This window comes from Notamacropus eugenii, chromosome 6, assembly GCF_028372415.1.
Source record: "Notamacropus eugenii isolate mMacEug1 chromosome 6, mMacEug1.pri_v2, whole genome shotgun sequence".
NCBI classification, from domain to species: Eukaryota; Metazoa; Chordata; class Mammalia; order Diprotodontia; family Macropodidae; genus Notamacropus; species Notamacropus eugenii.
This window is the reverse complement of record NC_092877.1, coordinates 283714161-283733115: the sequence shown is the minus strand read 5'-3', so window position 1 is coordinate 283733115 and position 18955 is coordinate 283714161.

The following is an 18955-nucleotide window of genomic DNA, read 5'->3' as shown; positions in this document are numbered from 1 at the left end:
TTCAGGTTTTTCATTTGTTTTTTATTTTTATTTTTATATGTATATGTATATACATGTATATACATATATAGATAGATACATATAAATATCTCTATCTATCTATCTATCTATCTATCTATCTATCTATCTATCTATCTATCTATCTATCCATCTATCGATCTATATTCCCTCCAACTGCCCTAATACTTAGAAGGGTCTCATGAAATTAAAAATATCAACTTTCCACATAAGAATTTTAAAAACCCAACTTTAATTGGGCCCTTATTACTTCTCTTTCCTGTTTATCTTTTCATGCTTCTCTTGATTCTTGTATTTGACAATCAAATTTTCAATTCAACACTTGTCTTCTCATCAAGAATACTTGAAAATCCTCTATTTTATTGAATATCCATTTTTCTCATTAATTACACTCAGTTTTGCAGAGTACGTGATTTTTGGTTTTAATATCAGCTCCTTTGACCTCTGGAATATAATGTCCAAGCCCCCAATCCCTTAATGTAGAAGCTGCTAGATCTTGTGTTATCCTAATTGTGTTTCCACAATACTTGATTTGTTTCTTTCTGGCTGCTTGTAATGTTTTCTCCTTGAACTGGGATTTGGGTACAATATTCCTAGGAGTTTTCCTTTTGGAATTTCTTTCATGAAGTGATTGGTGGATTCCCTCAATTTCTCTTTTACCTTCTGGTTCTGGAATATTAGAGCAGTGTTTTTTAATAGTTTCTTGATAAATGCTGTCTAGACTTTTTTTTTTTTTATCATGGCTTTCATGTAGTCCAATACTTTTAAAATTCTCTTTCATGAATCAATTTTACAGATTAGTTGATTTTTCAATGATATATTTCATATTGTATTCTCTTTTTTGCATTCTTTTGGTTTTGTTTTATAATTTCTTGATTTCTCATAGTTAGTTGCTTCCATTTACTCCATTCTAATTTTTAAGGAATTGTTTTTCTGAAAGAGCTTTTGGACATCCCTTTCTACTTTTTAAAAGGCATTCTTTTCCTCACTGACTTTTTGGACCTTTTTTGCAATTTAGGTTATTCTATTTTTTAAGGTGTTATTTTCTTTACCTCATTTTTGAGTCTTATTTAGCAAATTGTTGGGACATTTTATTTATAATTTTCTTGCATTACTCTCCTATCTCTTTCCAATTTTTGTTCTACCTCTCATACTTGATTTTCAAAATCATTTTTGAGCTTTTTCATGCCCTGAGATCATTTCTTATTTTTCTTGAAGGATTTGGATAAGGGAGCTTCGAATTTGTTATCTTTTTCTGAATATGCATTCTGAATATGAACATGCGTTTTGATCTTCTTTATCTGAGTATTTTCCCATTGTTTGCTCATTTCCCCACCCAATTACTTAACTTTTTAACTCCTTGTTAAGGTAAGCCTCTACTTCTAGTGTGGAGGGTGTACTTTTCTAAGCTTCAGGTGTTTTGTGCAGCTGTTTTCAGAGATACTTCTAAGGACCTCTAAATTTTCAGTTCTTCCAAGGTGGTATGATGAAAGGAATGGTGCTTACTCCTATTGTGACCTGTACTCTGCTCATTGAGTGACCATAAGCACTCTTTTCTGCCTTGCAATTGTGAGGAGTCTTCCCTCTCCACTGCTACCACAAGCTCTACCACTCCAGGGTTCCTCCTTGCCCCAGGACTGCCACCCAGAACTGGGACCCAGATCTAAGCACAGGTAAAGCAAGAGAGTCCTGCCTCAGCACCAGCAAAGATATCCTTGCAATCCCCTCTGTTCAGTTACTTTGTACCCCCATGTCTATGGGCCAAGAGCTCAGGAAGCAGCTGCTGCTGCCACAGCTGCCACACTTGGGGGGAGCCTGACAGCACTCTCACCACTATCTGACAGTCCTTTTCTACTGACCTTCTACGTTGTCTTTGGTGCTTGTGGTTGAGAAATCTGGAAACTGCTACAGCTACAGTGATTCAGTCCCCTGAAACCTGCTCTGGGTTTGCTCAGGCCTGGTCTGTGCTGGAAGCATTTGGTGTTGAACTGAGCTCCTCTCCCAGCAGGGTGCCATAGACCTTTCTTCTCTACCTTCCAGGTTGTCTTGGGCTAAAAATGTGTTTCACTGCATCATTTCCTGGGTCTGCTGCTCTAGGATCTATTTCAAGTCATTTTTTACAAGTATTTGGAGGCATGTGGTAGAGAGCTTAAGCAAGACCCTGTTTTTACTCTGTGATTCTAGAGACAGTTTTTAAAGATATTTAGAGGAGAGCTCAGGTGAGTCCCTGCCTTTACCCAGTTATCTTGGTTCTGCCTCAATTCAGTTTTTTTTTATTATCTCTACATCCAACACCTTATTTACTGCACCCCCCAAAAATAATAGTAAACTCAGAGTAGAATGGCCTACTTCAGGAGTCATTGCTTTAACAATTCAACTTCTTTAGATCTTTTCAAGCAAAACCTAGGTAGGAACATCTTTGGTCAAAGTTTTCATGTTTGTTGGTTGGTTTTTTAATGCTATTTTTTCTTTTTTTTTTCAGAAATAATGTGAATCAGATGGCTTTTTAGGTTTCTTCAATCTCTTTGATTTTATGACTTTACTAACTGGCTATAAGCTATCTAGCATTTAATCAACATACAATGGAATTCAAAAAAATCATGATGGAAGAAGGAAACCATGAAGTGATGTCTTTGGAGGTAAAAGTGTTGAGTATGACACTCTGTATGAAGAAGTCTTTAATTTTCATCAAGTCACTTTCTCTTTTAACACGTAAATATGTTCATGATATTTATAACAGTGCATAATAAAGCTATTCAGTTCAAATGAAAATAGATTTGTATAGTGCTTTGTAAAGTATAAAGTGTCATATAAATATAATTAATGATAAATCTTAATAGTATGGTTACAATCTAATTGAAGAATAATACACATGTAAAAAGAAATGACATATATGAGATAATGCATATATGCTCATCTACATGTATATATACATGCAATGACACATTGACAGATTTGTGGGGACTATGGTATTGACACCTTGAAAATAGGAAATATAAGGAACTATACATAAAATGCGTATAAACTAATAAACCCTATAATGTGGCACAATAATGAATGCAACAAATAACATATCTTTGAATTGTATCAGTGAATTTTTTTATAGGAACAGCAATTTTCCATTAGTATTGAAATGAATGGTTGAATATGGATAATATTTGGAGAAAGGCATTCTTAATAGGGGCGACATGAGCGAAGTGACATTGTCAAGGAATTTCTTTGCAGTTTAGAATTGAGGGAAAGAGAGAAATGGTGGTTTGGATTTCCTATCAAAGCTTGAAAATCCATGTAATAGGCAGACCCAAGATGGTGGAGTAGAAAGACACACATATGCTAGCTCTGAACCCACAGCCCATAAAATATCTGTAAAGAAGAACTCCCAACAAATTCAGGAGCAGCAGAAACCACAGAACAATGGAGCAGACGAGATTTCTGTTCCAGAGAGCCCTGAAAACCTCTCACAAAAGGTCCATTGTGCTGCGCACCCAGAGCCCAGCCCAGCCCTGCCTTGGCCGCAAGGCACCAAGAGGAGCAGATCAGAGCAGGCTTCAGGAAAGGAATCTCCAGAGGCCACATGGGTCCCTCCACCCACGGACCCCAAAGGTTGGTGAGAGGGTCTTCTTGGCTTGCTGAAAGGGGAGTGGGGTGCCCCCATAACTCAGGGCCCCTCGGGAGGCAGCAGTGGAGGCGGGAGCACACCGGGGCTCCCTAAGCAGGCAGGAGCCTGGATCCATTGTAGAAGTTCTCTGCATAAACCCCCTGAGGTAACTGAGCCCTGTGTGGTGTCCCTGTCCCACCTGAGCACCTGAACTTAATCTCACACTGAATAGCATCCCTGCCACCACCGAAGCCCTGAGACTGGGAAGCAGCATTTGAATCTCAGACCCCAAGAGCTGGCTGAGCTGATCTGGATGCAAAGTGGGTGTGAAGACAATATTCAGAAGTCAAGTCACTGGCTAGGAAAATGCCCAGAAAAGGGAAAAAAATATAAGACTATAGAAGGTTACTTTCTTGGAGAACAGGTATTTCCTCCCTTCCCTTCTGATGAGGAAGAACAATGCTTACCATCAGGCAAAGACACAGAGGTCAAGGCTTCTGTATCCCAGCCCACCCAATGGACTCAGGCCATGGAAGAGCTCAAAAAGGATTTTGAAAATCAAGTTAGAGAGGTGGAGAAAAAGCTGGGAAGAGAAATGAGTGACATGCAAGTAAAGCATGAAAAACAAGTAAACAGCCTGCTAAAGGAGACCCAAAAAATGTTGAAGAAAATAACACCTTGAAAAATAGGCTAACTCAATTGGCAAAAGAGGTTCAAAAAGCCAATGAGGAGAAGAATGCTTTAAAAAACAGAACTGGCCAAATGGAAAAGGAGGTCCAAAAGCTCACTGAAGAAAATAGGTCTTTAAAAATTAGAATGAAACTGATGGAGGATAACGACTTTATGAGAAACCAAGAAATCACAAAACAAAACCAAAAGAATGAAAAAATGTAAGATAATGTGAAATATCTCATTGGAAAAAAAACTGACCTGGAAAATAGGTCCAGGAGAGACAATTTAAAAATTATGGGACTACCTGAAAGCCATGACCAAAAAAAAACCCTAGACATCATCTTTCATGAAATTATCAAGGAAAACTGCCCTGAGATTCTAGAACCAGAGGGCAAAATAAGTATTCAAGGAATCCACAGATCACCTCTTGAAAGAGATCCAAAAAGAAAGACTCCTAGGAACATTGTGGCCAAATTCCAGAGTTCCCAGGTCAAGGAGAAAATATTGCAAGCAGCTAGAAAGAAACAATTCAAGTATTATGGAAATACAATCAGGATAATGCAAGATCTAGCAGCTTCCACATTAAGGGATCGAAGGGCGTGGAATAGGATATTCCAGAAGTCAAAGGAACTAGTACTAAAACCAAGAATCGCCTACCCAGCAAAACTGAATATAATACTTCAGGGGAAAAATTGGTCTTTCAATGAAATAGAGGACTTTCAAGCATTCTTGATGAAAAGACCAGAGCTGAAAAAGAAAATTTGATTTTCAAACACAAGAATGAAGAGAAGCATGAAAAGGTAAACAGTAAAGAGAAGTCATAAGGGACTTACTAAAATTGAACTGTTTACATTCCTACATGAAAGACAATATTTGTAACTCTTGAAACTATTCAGTATCTGGGGACTAGGTGGGATTGCACACACACACATGCACACGCACATGCACACACACACACATAGAGACAGAGTGCACAGAGTGAATTGAATAGTATGGAATCATATCTTAAAAAAATGAAATCAAGCAGTGAGAGAGAAATATATTGGGAGGAGAAAGGGAGAAATGGAATGGGGCAAATTATCTCTCATAAAAGAGGCAAGCAAAAGACTTATTTGTGGAGGGATAAAGAAGGGAGGTGAGAGAAAAACATGAAGTTTACTCTCATCACATTCCACTAAAGGAAGGAATAAAATGCACACTCATTTTGGTATGAAAACCTATCTTCCAATACAGGAAAGTGGGGGATAAGGGGATAAGCAGGCTGGGGGGGGATGATGGAAAGGAGGGCATGGGGAGGAGGGAGCAATCTGAGGTCTACACTCATGGGAAGGGAGAGGATCAAAAGAGAGAATAGAAGTAATGGGGGACAGGATAGGATGAAGGGAAATGTAGTTAGTCTTATACAACACGACTATTATGGAAGTCATTTGCAAAACTACACAGATTTGGCCTATATTGAATTGCTTGCCTTCCAAAGGGAAGGGGTGGGGAGGGAGGGAGGAAAAGAAGTTGGAACTCAAAGTTTTAGGAACAACTGTTGAGTACTGTTCTTGCCACTAGGAAATAAGAAATATGAGTAAACGTGTATAGAAAGTTATTTGGCCCTACAGGACAAAAGAGAAGACGGAGACAAGGGCAGAGAGGGATGACAGAAGAGAGGGCAGATTGGTGATAGGGGCAATTAGAATGCTCGATGTGTTTGGGTGGGGGGAGGGGACAAAAGAGGAGAAAATTTGGAACCCAAAATTTTGTGAAAATAAATGTTAAAAGTTAAAGAAAGAAAGGAAGGAAGGAAGGAAGGAAGGAAGGAAGGAAGGAAGGAAGGAAGGAAGGAAGGAAGGAAGGAAGGAAGGAAGGAAGGAAGGAAGGAAGGTAGGAAGGAAGGAAGGAAGAAAGGAAGAAAGAAAGAAAGAAAGAAAGAAAGAAAGAAAGAAAGAAAGAAAGAAAGAAAGAAAGAAAGAAAGAAAGAAAGAAAGAAAGAAAGAAAGAAAGAAAGAAAGGAAGGAAGGAAGGAAGGAAGGAAGAAAGAAAGAAAGAAAGAAAGAAAGAAAGAAAGAAAGAAAGAAAGAAAGAAAGAAAGAAAGAAAGAAAGAAAGAAAGAAAGAAAGAAAGAAAGAAAGAAAGGAAGGAAGGAAGAAAAGGAAGGAAGAAAGAAAATCCATGTAATTAAAAAAATGAAACAAAAGGTGATTTCTAGAAAGCTTGTGGGTACAAAGTCATTTACCTTCTGGATAGTTTTATGCTTCGAGACATTAAATATGAAAAAAGAGATGTGATCTCCTTAAAAGTCAGATTTCTTGAGAGTGAGTTGTAGACTGATTTATGTATAAAATAGGACACAGGATAAATATCAACAGCCTACAGCACAAATAATATTTCCATGGAAATCCAAGCTTTATGTCATTAGAACCCACAACCAGAGTGCAACTATTACAATGTATAAAATCAGATATCTCATAAAATTCCAGGTTCCTCAGAGATTTTTTTTGGTTGTTGGGAGTATTTAAACCAAGGGACCAAAACAATCTTGACCCCTTGTGGCCTTAGGATCTTGTAAATAACATGAGTAAGGAGAAGAGTGGGTATTCCATTGTCCCCTCAGGCACATCTATTTTCTAAAAAAACCTTTTTCTAATTATTAAAATTCCTAAATCAGAAACTATTACAGTACAGTGTATGAATCTTGTTTGCACGTTGTTGTTTGAATGTTGTTTTATTAGCCTGTGAGCTCCTTTGAGATCTGCGCCTGTTCTTTGCCTGTCTTCATTTGCTTCATGCTGTGTCTGGAACATGGTAGGTATTATATAAATGCTACATTATCATCATTATTTTCATAATTATTATTTCACTTTTTCTAATTTCTACTCACTTAAGAAAGTTTGCCAGTCTGTTTCAAGGTGGGAAATTAACTTTGGGAATAAGTATAGGAATGAAATCCGGTTTCCGATCATCTTTGAATTTGAAGAGACAATGTTCTATAGTGGATAGAGGAGTAGCCTTGGAATAAGGAGAACCTAGGTTCAGTTTCTGTGCCTAGTAGAATCTGAGTAAGTAATTTAACCATGTCGTACCCACAAGCAATTTTTTTAAGGATACAATTTATGAATCAGTTGCCAATCTTTATTGGTGTAGAACATTTCAACGCTAGGATTTGTATTCATTTAGGAAATTAGAGGTCTGCACATTCCAAACCTTCCCTTACTCATTTAATTTACAGAAGATAAATTTGTTGAATGCTTCAAATATTTCAGAAATCTAATATTAATATCATAAATCCAAGTGCTTGCATTCCTGGTTGATCATTTAAAATAACTATTTAGATTCTTTTTGGGTCCTACAAGATCTTGATATTGGTTACATCTAAGGAATGAGCAACAGAGCTCTGAGCTCTATTGAAAACTGTAAAAAGAACCAACCACAAGAATGTGTCTTCAGCTAGCATGTTTATAATTATTGATTTACTGGGCAGAAATCTGTATATTATGCTAATACAAATGTGATAAAATTGGACATTTTTGTGGCAACATTATCTCCTTTTAAATATTTGTTTTCCTAATGTGTTCTGTAGATCAGAAAGCCTAGCTTGAAATCCTCTTGACTGTATGCATCATTAACCCCTTTCATTGCTCTAGGACATACATAGATACACACAGATGTATGTATGTATATGCATATGTATATATATATATATATATATATATATATATATACATACAGTATTAAAGAAGACTAATTTATCCTTTTTTAAAATCTTTCTTCTGAGAAATAAAATCAATGGTTTTAAATACACAGAGAAAATGCATTAGGTCACAGATAGTTAAACAAAATGCTGCAATAATTTTTGACATTGTCATTAAGAAGATGTCATGTCATTAAACTATGATTTTAACAGTATATATTATTTTGCTTAGTAGGCAGTTAAGAAGGAAGATGCATTGAAATAGAATATGCAAAGGAATGAGCTTATTTATAGATGCTGAGTGGAAAAATTTTAAGATGACATTACATTTTTTTTTGTTTAGATCTACTTATTTTATCCTCTGCTCTTGCCTTGTACTTAGAGTTTATTCATTTAACTTATCAGTCGTTGAGAATTTCAGAGATTATATTCACATTCGTTATTTGTTAAAGAAATGAACCACAAACTGCTCATCCAACTTGGCTAAAGCTCTCTCTCTCTCTCTCTCTGTCTCTCTGTCTCTCTGTCTCTCTGTCTCTCTTTCTCTGTCTCTTTCTCTGTCTCTCTGTCTCTCTGTCTCTCTCTTTTTCCCTCCTTCCCTCTCCATCTCCCTCCCTCCCCACACATATATGTATATGTATATATATGTATACATATGTGTTTATAATACACTGTATATATGTATGTGTGTGTGTGTGTGTCTACATACACACACACATATATATGAACTTTTAAAAAGAAATTCTAAAACTATTCTAGGTATGTTTTGGGGGAGGTGGGGGAATGAGGCCCTGAAATTTGTACTGCTCTATGGAATGCCTAAGGAAACCTCCCACTATCATTTCATATTGGCCTTTGCTGTACAATTTATGGCCTTAGATTTTTGCCTGGGACACTGAGATATAAAACGATTTCCCAAGGGTCAGTTAGACAATTTGTTCCAAAGATAAGCCTTTATTCCATATCTTTTTGAAACAGAATTTAGGTCTCTAATCACTATACCGTGCTGCCTCTCTATTATTCCTGCTTCTGTATACGTTGGGAGGAATGATTTTAGGATAATAGCAAATCATTCATCTCATGATTACATGTAAATATCAATTCATTAGTTTGAAAACACCATACTTTAGCAACCTAAAGTAATAACTTGCATGGTATCCCAAACTTCTCACTTTTACACCCCTCACCCCAATTTTCCAACCTGGCTGGGCCTTCCAATAAGTTGGGTTTCAACTTCCTTGCACTTCTTTGGAAAGATTCATGTTTCCTATGGATTTTGCACAATCATCTCTTTTAAGAAAGCTTTTTTCCTCAATTAGTTTCATCTACAACTATTTGGTAAAGGCCTACTTTGTGCTAGGTATTGTGCTATATACTTGGCACAAAAATTAAAGTGTCTGTCCTCAAAGAGACTGTACTCTATTGGAAAAGACCATGTGGAGAGAGAGAGAGAGAAATAGAGAGAGAGAGGATATGACTATGTAAACATACCTACATACATTCATTTGTGCACACACACACACACACACGCACGCACACACACAGAGACACTATTCTCTAATTTCAAGTCATGTTCCAGAAGGACATTTTCTTATAGAGGCAAGTATTGCCTGTATTTTTTTATCTTTTCATTCATAATGCTTTCATGGTCTCTAAATTCCTTTCCATTTGATATTTACACCTAAAGGGCCTTGGCCAATCCCTCAACCTCACTTGGATAAAGTTTCTTCAACTGCAACATGAGGGGTTTGGAATAGCTTGAATCTGAAATCCCTTCCCATTCCAGATCTAAGATTTAATTGTAATATATGAACAACCTGTGAAGTCTCAGTCCTCAAAGAAATTGTAAATATTATTTTCTTGATAATCAATTCTTTCTTGACTCCCTCAGTTGGAGAGTGAAGCAAAAAACTATTCTCAAAGCCTTGCTTTATAGAGAGTTCAGTACTTTTCAAATAACTCTTCGTTTCCCATTCTCTACTTAGTTTCCATTCCACAGAAGATCATCCCCATACTAAAGAACTCTTGTGATCCTCCACAATTGAAAAATGATTTTCAATTTCCTTTTGTGTACTTTTTCTTCTTTTAGATTTTCCCAATATTGAGGTGAGGAATTTCTTTTCTGATATTTATTCTCAGCTCTTATTTTAGTACTTAACACATAGTAAAGGCTTAAAGAATGTTTATTGAAATGAGTTTAATCCATGGTGATTCAAGATAAGGACTATGTATGTGATAATCACAAACCTTGTAATTGAATACAGAGATAGCAGGATGGATGATTAAGGAGAAGTTGCAAGTGAATGTGTATATAAAGCTTTTGAGTGGATTATTTCTATTTCTTCCTATATGGCTTTCAAACAATGAGAACTGCCTTGACTGTAGGGAGAGGAAAGTTGACTATTTTGTCTCACTCTCCACTGCCATATTTCCCTCAGCATATGAATTTGTTTCTTTTGTGTTTATTCTTTCCCGATAGGAGGTGAAGTAGTAAGCAGACCTGCACACCCTGGCAGTAAGTAGGGGCCAAAATTAAAACAGGCTAAACTTTTTCAGACAACAGACAGACTTTTAGTGGTTCACTTTCCAAGCATAGGTATAATTAATGGTTAAATTATTTTGCAAATAAACAGTATTAAAAAGGGAAATTTCAGTTAATATCAATTATGCCTCTCCCAAAAGCTAGTACTTACTAGATCTTACTTTTTACTTATTAGTCAAATACTTTTGGCTACATGATATATTTTATTGGCCAACTGAATTTTAGATATGCTTACTGAGGTCCCATCACATACATGGGGAAATTATTTGACAGTTTCACCAAGTGTAATTAACTCAGTTCCCCTTCACCATCACAAATGAGCAACAAATGCATCAAATACAAAAAAGAAGGAAAAGTAAAAAAAAATTCTCACAAGGAAAATAGTTTTGCAAAAAAAGAGAAATAACTACTGAAAAACTGCACAAGCAAACAATTTTTTAAAGAGCTTTAATACAATGGATAACTACTGTAACTCGAAAAAAGAGAGAAGACAAAAGAAGTAAAAGAGATTATAGGAAGAGGTTTTCCAGCAATGAAAGTGCATCCTTCACAACATTGTTCAAATGGCAAATGAAATTAAGAAGAAAAAGGAAGTGTCTTCTGTGAATATGAAATTAAAATTAAAGGTGGGAGAACAATAAAAACTCTATAGTTTGAAACAACTGGTGGAAAATCTTAGTAAAACAGTGAGTTCTCTGAGAATGCTCTAGGTGAAAGCTGAATTGGATAAAACAAAACTAAACAATATTTTATTTTTTAAATGTGTTCAACTTTTACAAGGGGATATTTATTTTCAATATATACAGTAACCAAAATACAAATATCCCCCCGAACATCCCAGAAGTATACTCTTTCCCCTATACTACCTTGATTTCTTGGCTCTGACAGTACAGTTTCTATATAGCATTGATTACATTAAGTTTACGTTCATACAAATCACAATTGTCAGAGGAATTCTTGTTTTAGCTACTGCTTAGCTGGATCTCCAAAGTCATATATGAAGGTCACTCCTTATCCCTCTGGGTATTGATGCTAAACTAGTGGCAAAATTGTGATGCAGAGACAACAGAATGCTAGGATGCCCTAAAGCTTTCTCTCAACCTTTGGAACTTCACAAGGTCAGAATCTTAAATCCTTTCACCTAAAAAGTAAAGCAATAGAGACAATGGATCAAGACCAGTTTAGCAGGATCACATGTTGACCTTAGAGTATTATAATACATTACATTTTACAGCATAATATGTTGCCAGATGTTGTCAGCAAAATCAAACCAAGAGAGAGTCCTTGAAGAAGAATATAGGTGACATTTTAAAAAGAACAAGGAAAAATATTTACTACCTTTTCACGTGAAGATAACAAAGCAAGTGAACAGAACTCATTGAAACAATTTGAGAATTATGAAACTCCCAGAAAATAAAAGAAGGAAGTAGCAGAGTTTCAATACCATAAAGCAGGAAATCATGCTCACAAATTCTTAGAATTATTGAAAACAAAAGATACAGTGGTACAGATTAATAGAATCCATAGAACCCAGAAACATGGCATGTCCCTAAAACATAATCCAAAATCTTTAAAACTTCAATGAGTCATTTATAAGCCATGAGAAAGAAGCAAAACCAATAAAATGCCAAGCATTTATTTGTATCTATCAATCTGAGAAGTGAAAGGAGAGATGTGAATGTCATGCGCCACAAAGCAGAGGAAATTTGCCTTCATCAAATGACAAAGTTAAGCACATTTTCTTCCATGGAGGCAAATATAAGCAAAAAATTCCTGCCTTCTTGCAAAAACAACAACAAACCTTACTGATCAGGTAAAATACAAACAAAGCATGATATGCAAACAATCTTGCAAAAGTATTTTAAAAGGGACAAAATGAGGAATGAGTAAGTGGTTACTCAGTATGTTTATTTGCCTAATGAGTAGAATAGGTGAAAAAATAATGGCAAACACTGAAATGGAAAAGTGTCCAATTCAATTAGGAGAAAAAGAAGCAGACAACATTGGGGACTGGGCTATGAAGGGGATGGTAAATAAGACTGTGATACTGAGCTTGGAGTTCAGATGACCTTGGATCAAGGATAAAAGGTAAAAGGCTAAGACTATTGTAATAATATAAGCAAGAAGAGATGAAGTCCTGAACTAGGGAGATACATCTGTTGTGGATATGTTGAATTTAAGATGTTATTGAGACATCCAGATAGTAATGAATATCATATATTTGGAAAATAAATGGATTTTACAATAGCATGGGTGAGAAGTGATGAAGATGTTAATTAGAATGTTGCTATTATAAATGGAAAAGAGAATGTAAAAGATGTTACAGAGGGACAATTCAGTTCTCTCCTCTACCTTTTAAAATCTCTAGCTTCCTTCAATATTCACCTCAAGAATCAGTTCCTACAATTCCTTTTTTGATTCCATTTTGCATTTTCCCTTACATGTATATATCTATATCAACTATATTTATGCACAGATGTATACATGTGGATGCACATATATGGAGGGTGAGAGAGAGGGAGAGAGAGAAAGAGAGAGAGAGAAAGAGATGCATATGGGAGGGAATGGAGAATGGAATCAGAAAAAAATTATAGAAAATGACCTTTGAGTCGAATTTTGAAGGAAACTAAGGATTTGAAAAGGCAGAGGGAAGGAGTCAATTCTCCCATACTAGTTGAATATACGTATACATATATACATATTCTATATACAGATGTAAATACTATCGCCCTCAACAGAGTGCAAGCTACTTCAGGGCGAAAACTGTTTCATTTTTTATCTTTGTGTCTTCAACATCTAGCACAATCTTTTGTGTATAGTAACTGTTCGTTAAATCCATGTTGACTGGTTGATTCACATAGCAGCAGATTGAATATAAGTACATGAAAATTAAGAGTCAAAGACAACCACTTTAGTTACACATATGAAACTTTGAAAACCAAAAATTAAATTGACAATTTTAATTAGACCAATAAGAATCAATTAAAGTAATGAGGTTAGAATGTTCTTAATTCAGTCCTCAAAAATAAGACATACTTTCTAACCTAAGGTCCCCATTTTTTTAAACATTTAAAAATGGATGCACAACTACTGAACCTTAATTATGCCTTGAATCTTTGTTATCTGTGAATCTTCATGTTTACAAATGATTTTCAACTGAGTGAAGTGGCACTTTTTAAAGTTTCATTGGCAAAAATGTAATTATTAAATGACATCCCTAGCCCTGGAAATTATTATAATGACAGTTATTTTAATTTGAACACAAAACTGATCAATTTAATACAGTTTAATGAATTTTTCTTAACAAAAATCATTGAGTCAAATTGGTTTGCATGGATAATGTGATTCTTCTGGGATTCAGCATAAACTGTCCTTTTACATGCCTCTGTAGAACCTCTAGCAAGCTACAGAACTAGGAAATATTCCCAGTAAGCTATAAAAGACCAAGATATCATAAATCAAATAAATTGTTTAGCTTCATGAGTTGCCTAGCAAGGAGTTTCAAAATCCATACTTAGTTCCCTAAACCTGGAAATAGTTAGCAGTATGGGCCAGCAAGTAAACAGAACATAACACATTATATATTTTTGTAGAGGTTGTTAGCTCAGATGCCAAAGAAATGTCCTTCCAAATTTTGGAAATGTTTGATTTAAATTTGGTACTCACTGGCCTCTATTCAATGTGTTTCCAAATCCCAAGTGCTTTATTATAGGGGATCCTGGGGACTTGAATGTATCTGGCTAAGTATGCTCCATTATGATCTTCAAAATGTAACATGTTGAAATATTTCCCTTTCTGGGGATGTTTCATCCCCAGTTGACACATAGGTTTGCCACATGCTATTCTCTCTAGGGAAGATGACAGAGTCTTGAAATAATGCTAATGCACTTCTCTCTTCAGAGACTTGAATAGAAAAATATGATAAATCCCAGGTTTTGTGTAATTTTTAGAAATGATATATTCCCTGACTCTAGGGAATATATTCAGTTAAAAAGAATATATTCTTTTGAAAAATGCACTACTCCTACATAATATTTGGTCAACTAGTGTCTGCTTTTTGTTATTCTTTTCCAATCTTGACAATGTCTATTCTTACCCAACTAATCTCGTATGAAACCCTATTCTCTGTTTTCTTTACGGGATGCTTAATTAATATCCTAAATGAAAGCAGATCTAAAATCAATCTTTATAATAACAGGCTAGACACCTTCACTTCACACATTGTTATTTATCATTAAATGTTGCTTCACAAGACTATGTCTCAGCTAATTCAAATCCAGTTTCCAAGGAAATAAAAAGCAACAACAAAGACAAACTTTTAGAAATAATGTTCCAAATATTTTAATGTAATCAAGATATACTATAACTACTCCGTTCCATTTATTTTCCAATTTGATAATTCTTAGGGAAAAGAGGAATAACTTTTAAATAGGTCTTAATTCTTAAGAAGCTACTCTTAGCATTTAAGAGCAGTTTTTTTCTAAGATGGATTTACAGGGTCCCACCAAGTTGCATCAGAAGCAAATGTCCTCAGATGATTTCTCAAACAGCTCCTTTAGTCACAAAATACTGAACAGAAATAACTTTCTTCAGGAATCAGTTCTCATCTTTGATAAGTGTTACATTCTCATTCTTCGACACAGTAATATGACAAAGAGGGTACCATCAATTCTTGATTATGCAACATGAGAAGGAAAGATTTAGAATATATCACCTAAAATCAGGGAAAACTACAAATGCAAATTATATCACAAAATATGCAAATTATGAACCATATGTTAAGCTTTTTTCTTTGTCACTCTGAATAATCAAGGGTTCCCTACATCTCTTTTTTAAAGGAAAAAGAAAAGGGACTGTGAGCAGTGTGCTTTGTTTTCTACTGGGAGCATCTATTATATTTCTGCATTTGAGATTTAGAAGTTTTGGCTAGTCATCCCATTCTGGTTCTTTCCTCCTTTCATTGTCTTTGTTTTTCCCCTCTGTCACAATCCAGGTTCCATTTAACTTCCTGATAATCATTGTTTCTTCTTCACTCATACCCAGACATTCCCACAGTCATTATATTATAACCAAGGAATTTAAAATGTTCTGTCCAACTAAAGTGGATCATTTCAATACAGCAATTCTTAGAGAAACTCTTTTGACACTACCAGCTGTACTACATTTCACACTATGAAATATGATTCATATCCCTCTAGTCCATCACTGACACCATCTGCAAAGCTGTGAGGATGGGTATAGGGATTAGAGGTTGGGCTGTCTGATACTGCTGGAAACTGCCAAATGTTAAGTATGGGTGTCCCCTAAATTGATTCCAGTTAACCCCTAAATAATGATACACTCTCAACAACACACACGCAAGCAGAATAATATATCTCCAAAATGAAATATAAGGCCTCCAGGGACACTAATGACATACCTTTGTTTTGGGTCACTGTCAGAAGACTGGAGCTCAGGTAGCATATGTGTAGTTCGCATTAGGTGAAGGTGCAAGTAAAATCACTGCAAGGGTAAAGATAATATCGATCTTGTCCAGTAATAAAACCATGAGGCAACTCTCCAGAAGGGGTTCAGCTCAGTATTCCTACATGAGAAGAATTTCTCTGAGACTGGGAAAAAAATAAATATCAAGGGACCTGGACAAACCTTTATGGACCTTAGAAATCATGACATCATGTAGATATGCAGGAACTTAATGTTAATACTAATTATAGTGTTCCCACCAGTGAGATGTGTCCATGAACCTGTTGCTCTAATATCTAAAGCATTTATACTAATAACAGCTAATGATTATTTGAAAAATACTTTAATTGTATGTAGGTACTCACACATACATACATACATATACCTGTTTGCTCATATTGGGCATGCATACATACTATTTACCCAATGTTCTTAACTTTTTTGTGTCATAGATCCCTTTGGTAATTTGATGAAAGCTGTAGAACCTTTCTCAGAATTATGTTTTTAAATATATATAATAAAAAGTATAGGATTATAAGAGAAACCAATAATATTAGCACATAGTTATCAAAATATTAAATTCACAGACCTCAGATTAAGTTTATACATATATATATACATATATGTGTATATGCATATATACTCATTTATTTCTTAATTGTTGAAAAAGTTTACTAATTAATTACGTAGCATTGCTTATTAATTAAACAACTAGATCCTTTTTGTGATACATCCCAGGTCTTAAATTATCATCTTTAAATTTGGAAAAGTGTAAAAAAGGCAGTCACCACCACCTACAGTAGAATACCCTAATTATAAGGTCAGTTTATTTGGAAGACTTTAATAAATCTCTTGAAAATTAGATCAGACCCATCAAAGGGTTCTCAACCTAAGAACAGAACATGATGTTAGCAAATGTTATAGATGTTATTGGAAGATAATAATAATTTTAAATTAATGTGTCCAAAATTATTTAGTTTTCCCCAAGCTTCAAAGAAATACAGAGCACATTTAATGTTTCTAACACTTTGCATTTAAGTCTCTCGGAGGAAAAAGACAACTCTTTCAGTAAGAAGGTCTTCTGGTCTTTACAAGGAATTCAGGCTGAGGAATCTTCCTCTACCAGTGAAAATCACTAATTATTCTACAATTTAGAGAGATGCCTAAGGCATTGAGGAATCAAGTGAGTTACCCAGGATCACATAAACAGTGTGTGTCTAAGAGGGGGAATATGAATGCAGGTGTAAGATTCGCTTCCTGTCATCTATACCATGTTGCTTCTCCATTATTATGATGAAAGCTTAACTGTAATAATGTTGAGACAAATTATTATTAAAATTAAAATATTATATTCCTTCAAACATTTCTACTTACTCTCAGTATTAGTTGTTGTTTGTCGAACTTTATAAAATTTCAAGGATATTTAAAATATTTCTAAAACTTGGAAAACTCAACATGTTAAGTGACTTGCCATAGTCATTATTTCTTTTTTTTCAAATTAATATTTTAATAAACATGAAAAGATTTAACATGTGTTCAAGTCTTTATAGTAATATATGTACATGTAAAATTACATATGCATGTGTATATACACATACACACATATTTACAAAGAACTCATCAAAATGTTTAAGGACAAAACCCATTCTCCAATGGATAAATATAGCTAATTTACAAAAAGGTTCATATATATATTGAAAATAAACACATGTAAATCATGAACCTTATTCATAGTCACAAAATAATTTAATTGTTCAAAACAACTGTGATGTTTTTCAATATAGGTCCTTTCTCTTCCTATAATTTGATAAGTCCCTTCATGCCTTAGCAAATGGTCTTCATGAGTTGCTATACCTAAATGCATAGAAAGAGAAGGTGCCTGTTACTGAGGAAAAAACAATTCTTTTGAAAAAAGTATTTTGTAGTTGTCAATAAGTTTGATGATTTTGCTTGTTTATGTATAATATATTAATTGCAAATTATATCATTATATTCCATATTATTATATTTCACATGTAGTATCTGTATGAATATGCATATATGTGCTAAGATGCCATGGGTTTCTATGTGTCTTTCTCACTTAGCTTGGCTTGCCCTCCAAAGAAACACAAAAATCCATCATTGGGCTGTATTCAAAATCTTCTCCAATTTGGTAGGTCCTGTGCTACTCCATAATAGTTTTAAGCAAATAAGGGTCACGTGAAATTATCATAGTGGGACCTTAATGATGGTAATCAAAGAAACATAAAGGGAAACAACTGTGAATTAGCACTGTGGTTTCTTAAATTTATACGAATAATTTATTTTTCAAATAAACCTGACTCTTCCCTAGTATCTCACAAGACATGCTGATTTCATATGAAGCTTCGAAATCTGTCTGGAGGCGAGTCCTGCTTGTGTTGTAGTGAAAAGATCCCAATCTTGAAACCAGGAGATCTGGGTCCAATTCTTGATGCTGTTACTTATAAGCTATTTAGTTTCTACAAGCTTGAACAAGGAACTTAATATTCATGAATGCCTGTTTGTTCATCTGTGTGTGTGTATGTGTGTGTGTTTGTATAGATAAGTTGCTTTGTTCCTGTGTAATTTGAAATTGCCATTTCATACTTGTGGGAAATTTCTGATGGGAAAATTGTATTAGTGTTGATCAATAATTCCTTAATAATTTATAGTTTTAGAGAGTAGCCCAGAGCACAGAGAGGTTAAATGGTATCCTCTTCATTATATAGACCATATCAACCAGAGACAGAATTTGAACCTAGGTTTCCTAGACTTAAGACCAAATTTCTATCAACAGAGCTCTATCTTTTTAATTTGCAGAGTAGGCACATTAGTACTTATACTGAAGTAGATTGCTTTGTAAAACTTTAAAGGATTTTGTAAATAAAAATTATTACCCTTTCCTCAAGCTATCCTGGACCATATGACCATATGGTGTGTATGTGTGTGTGTGTGTGTGTGTGTGTGTGTGTATACGTGTGTG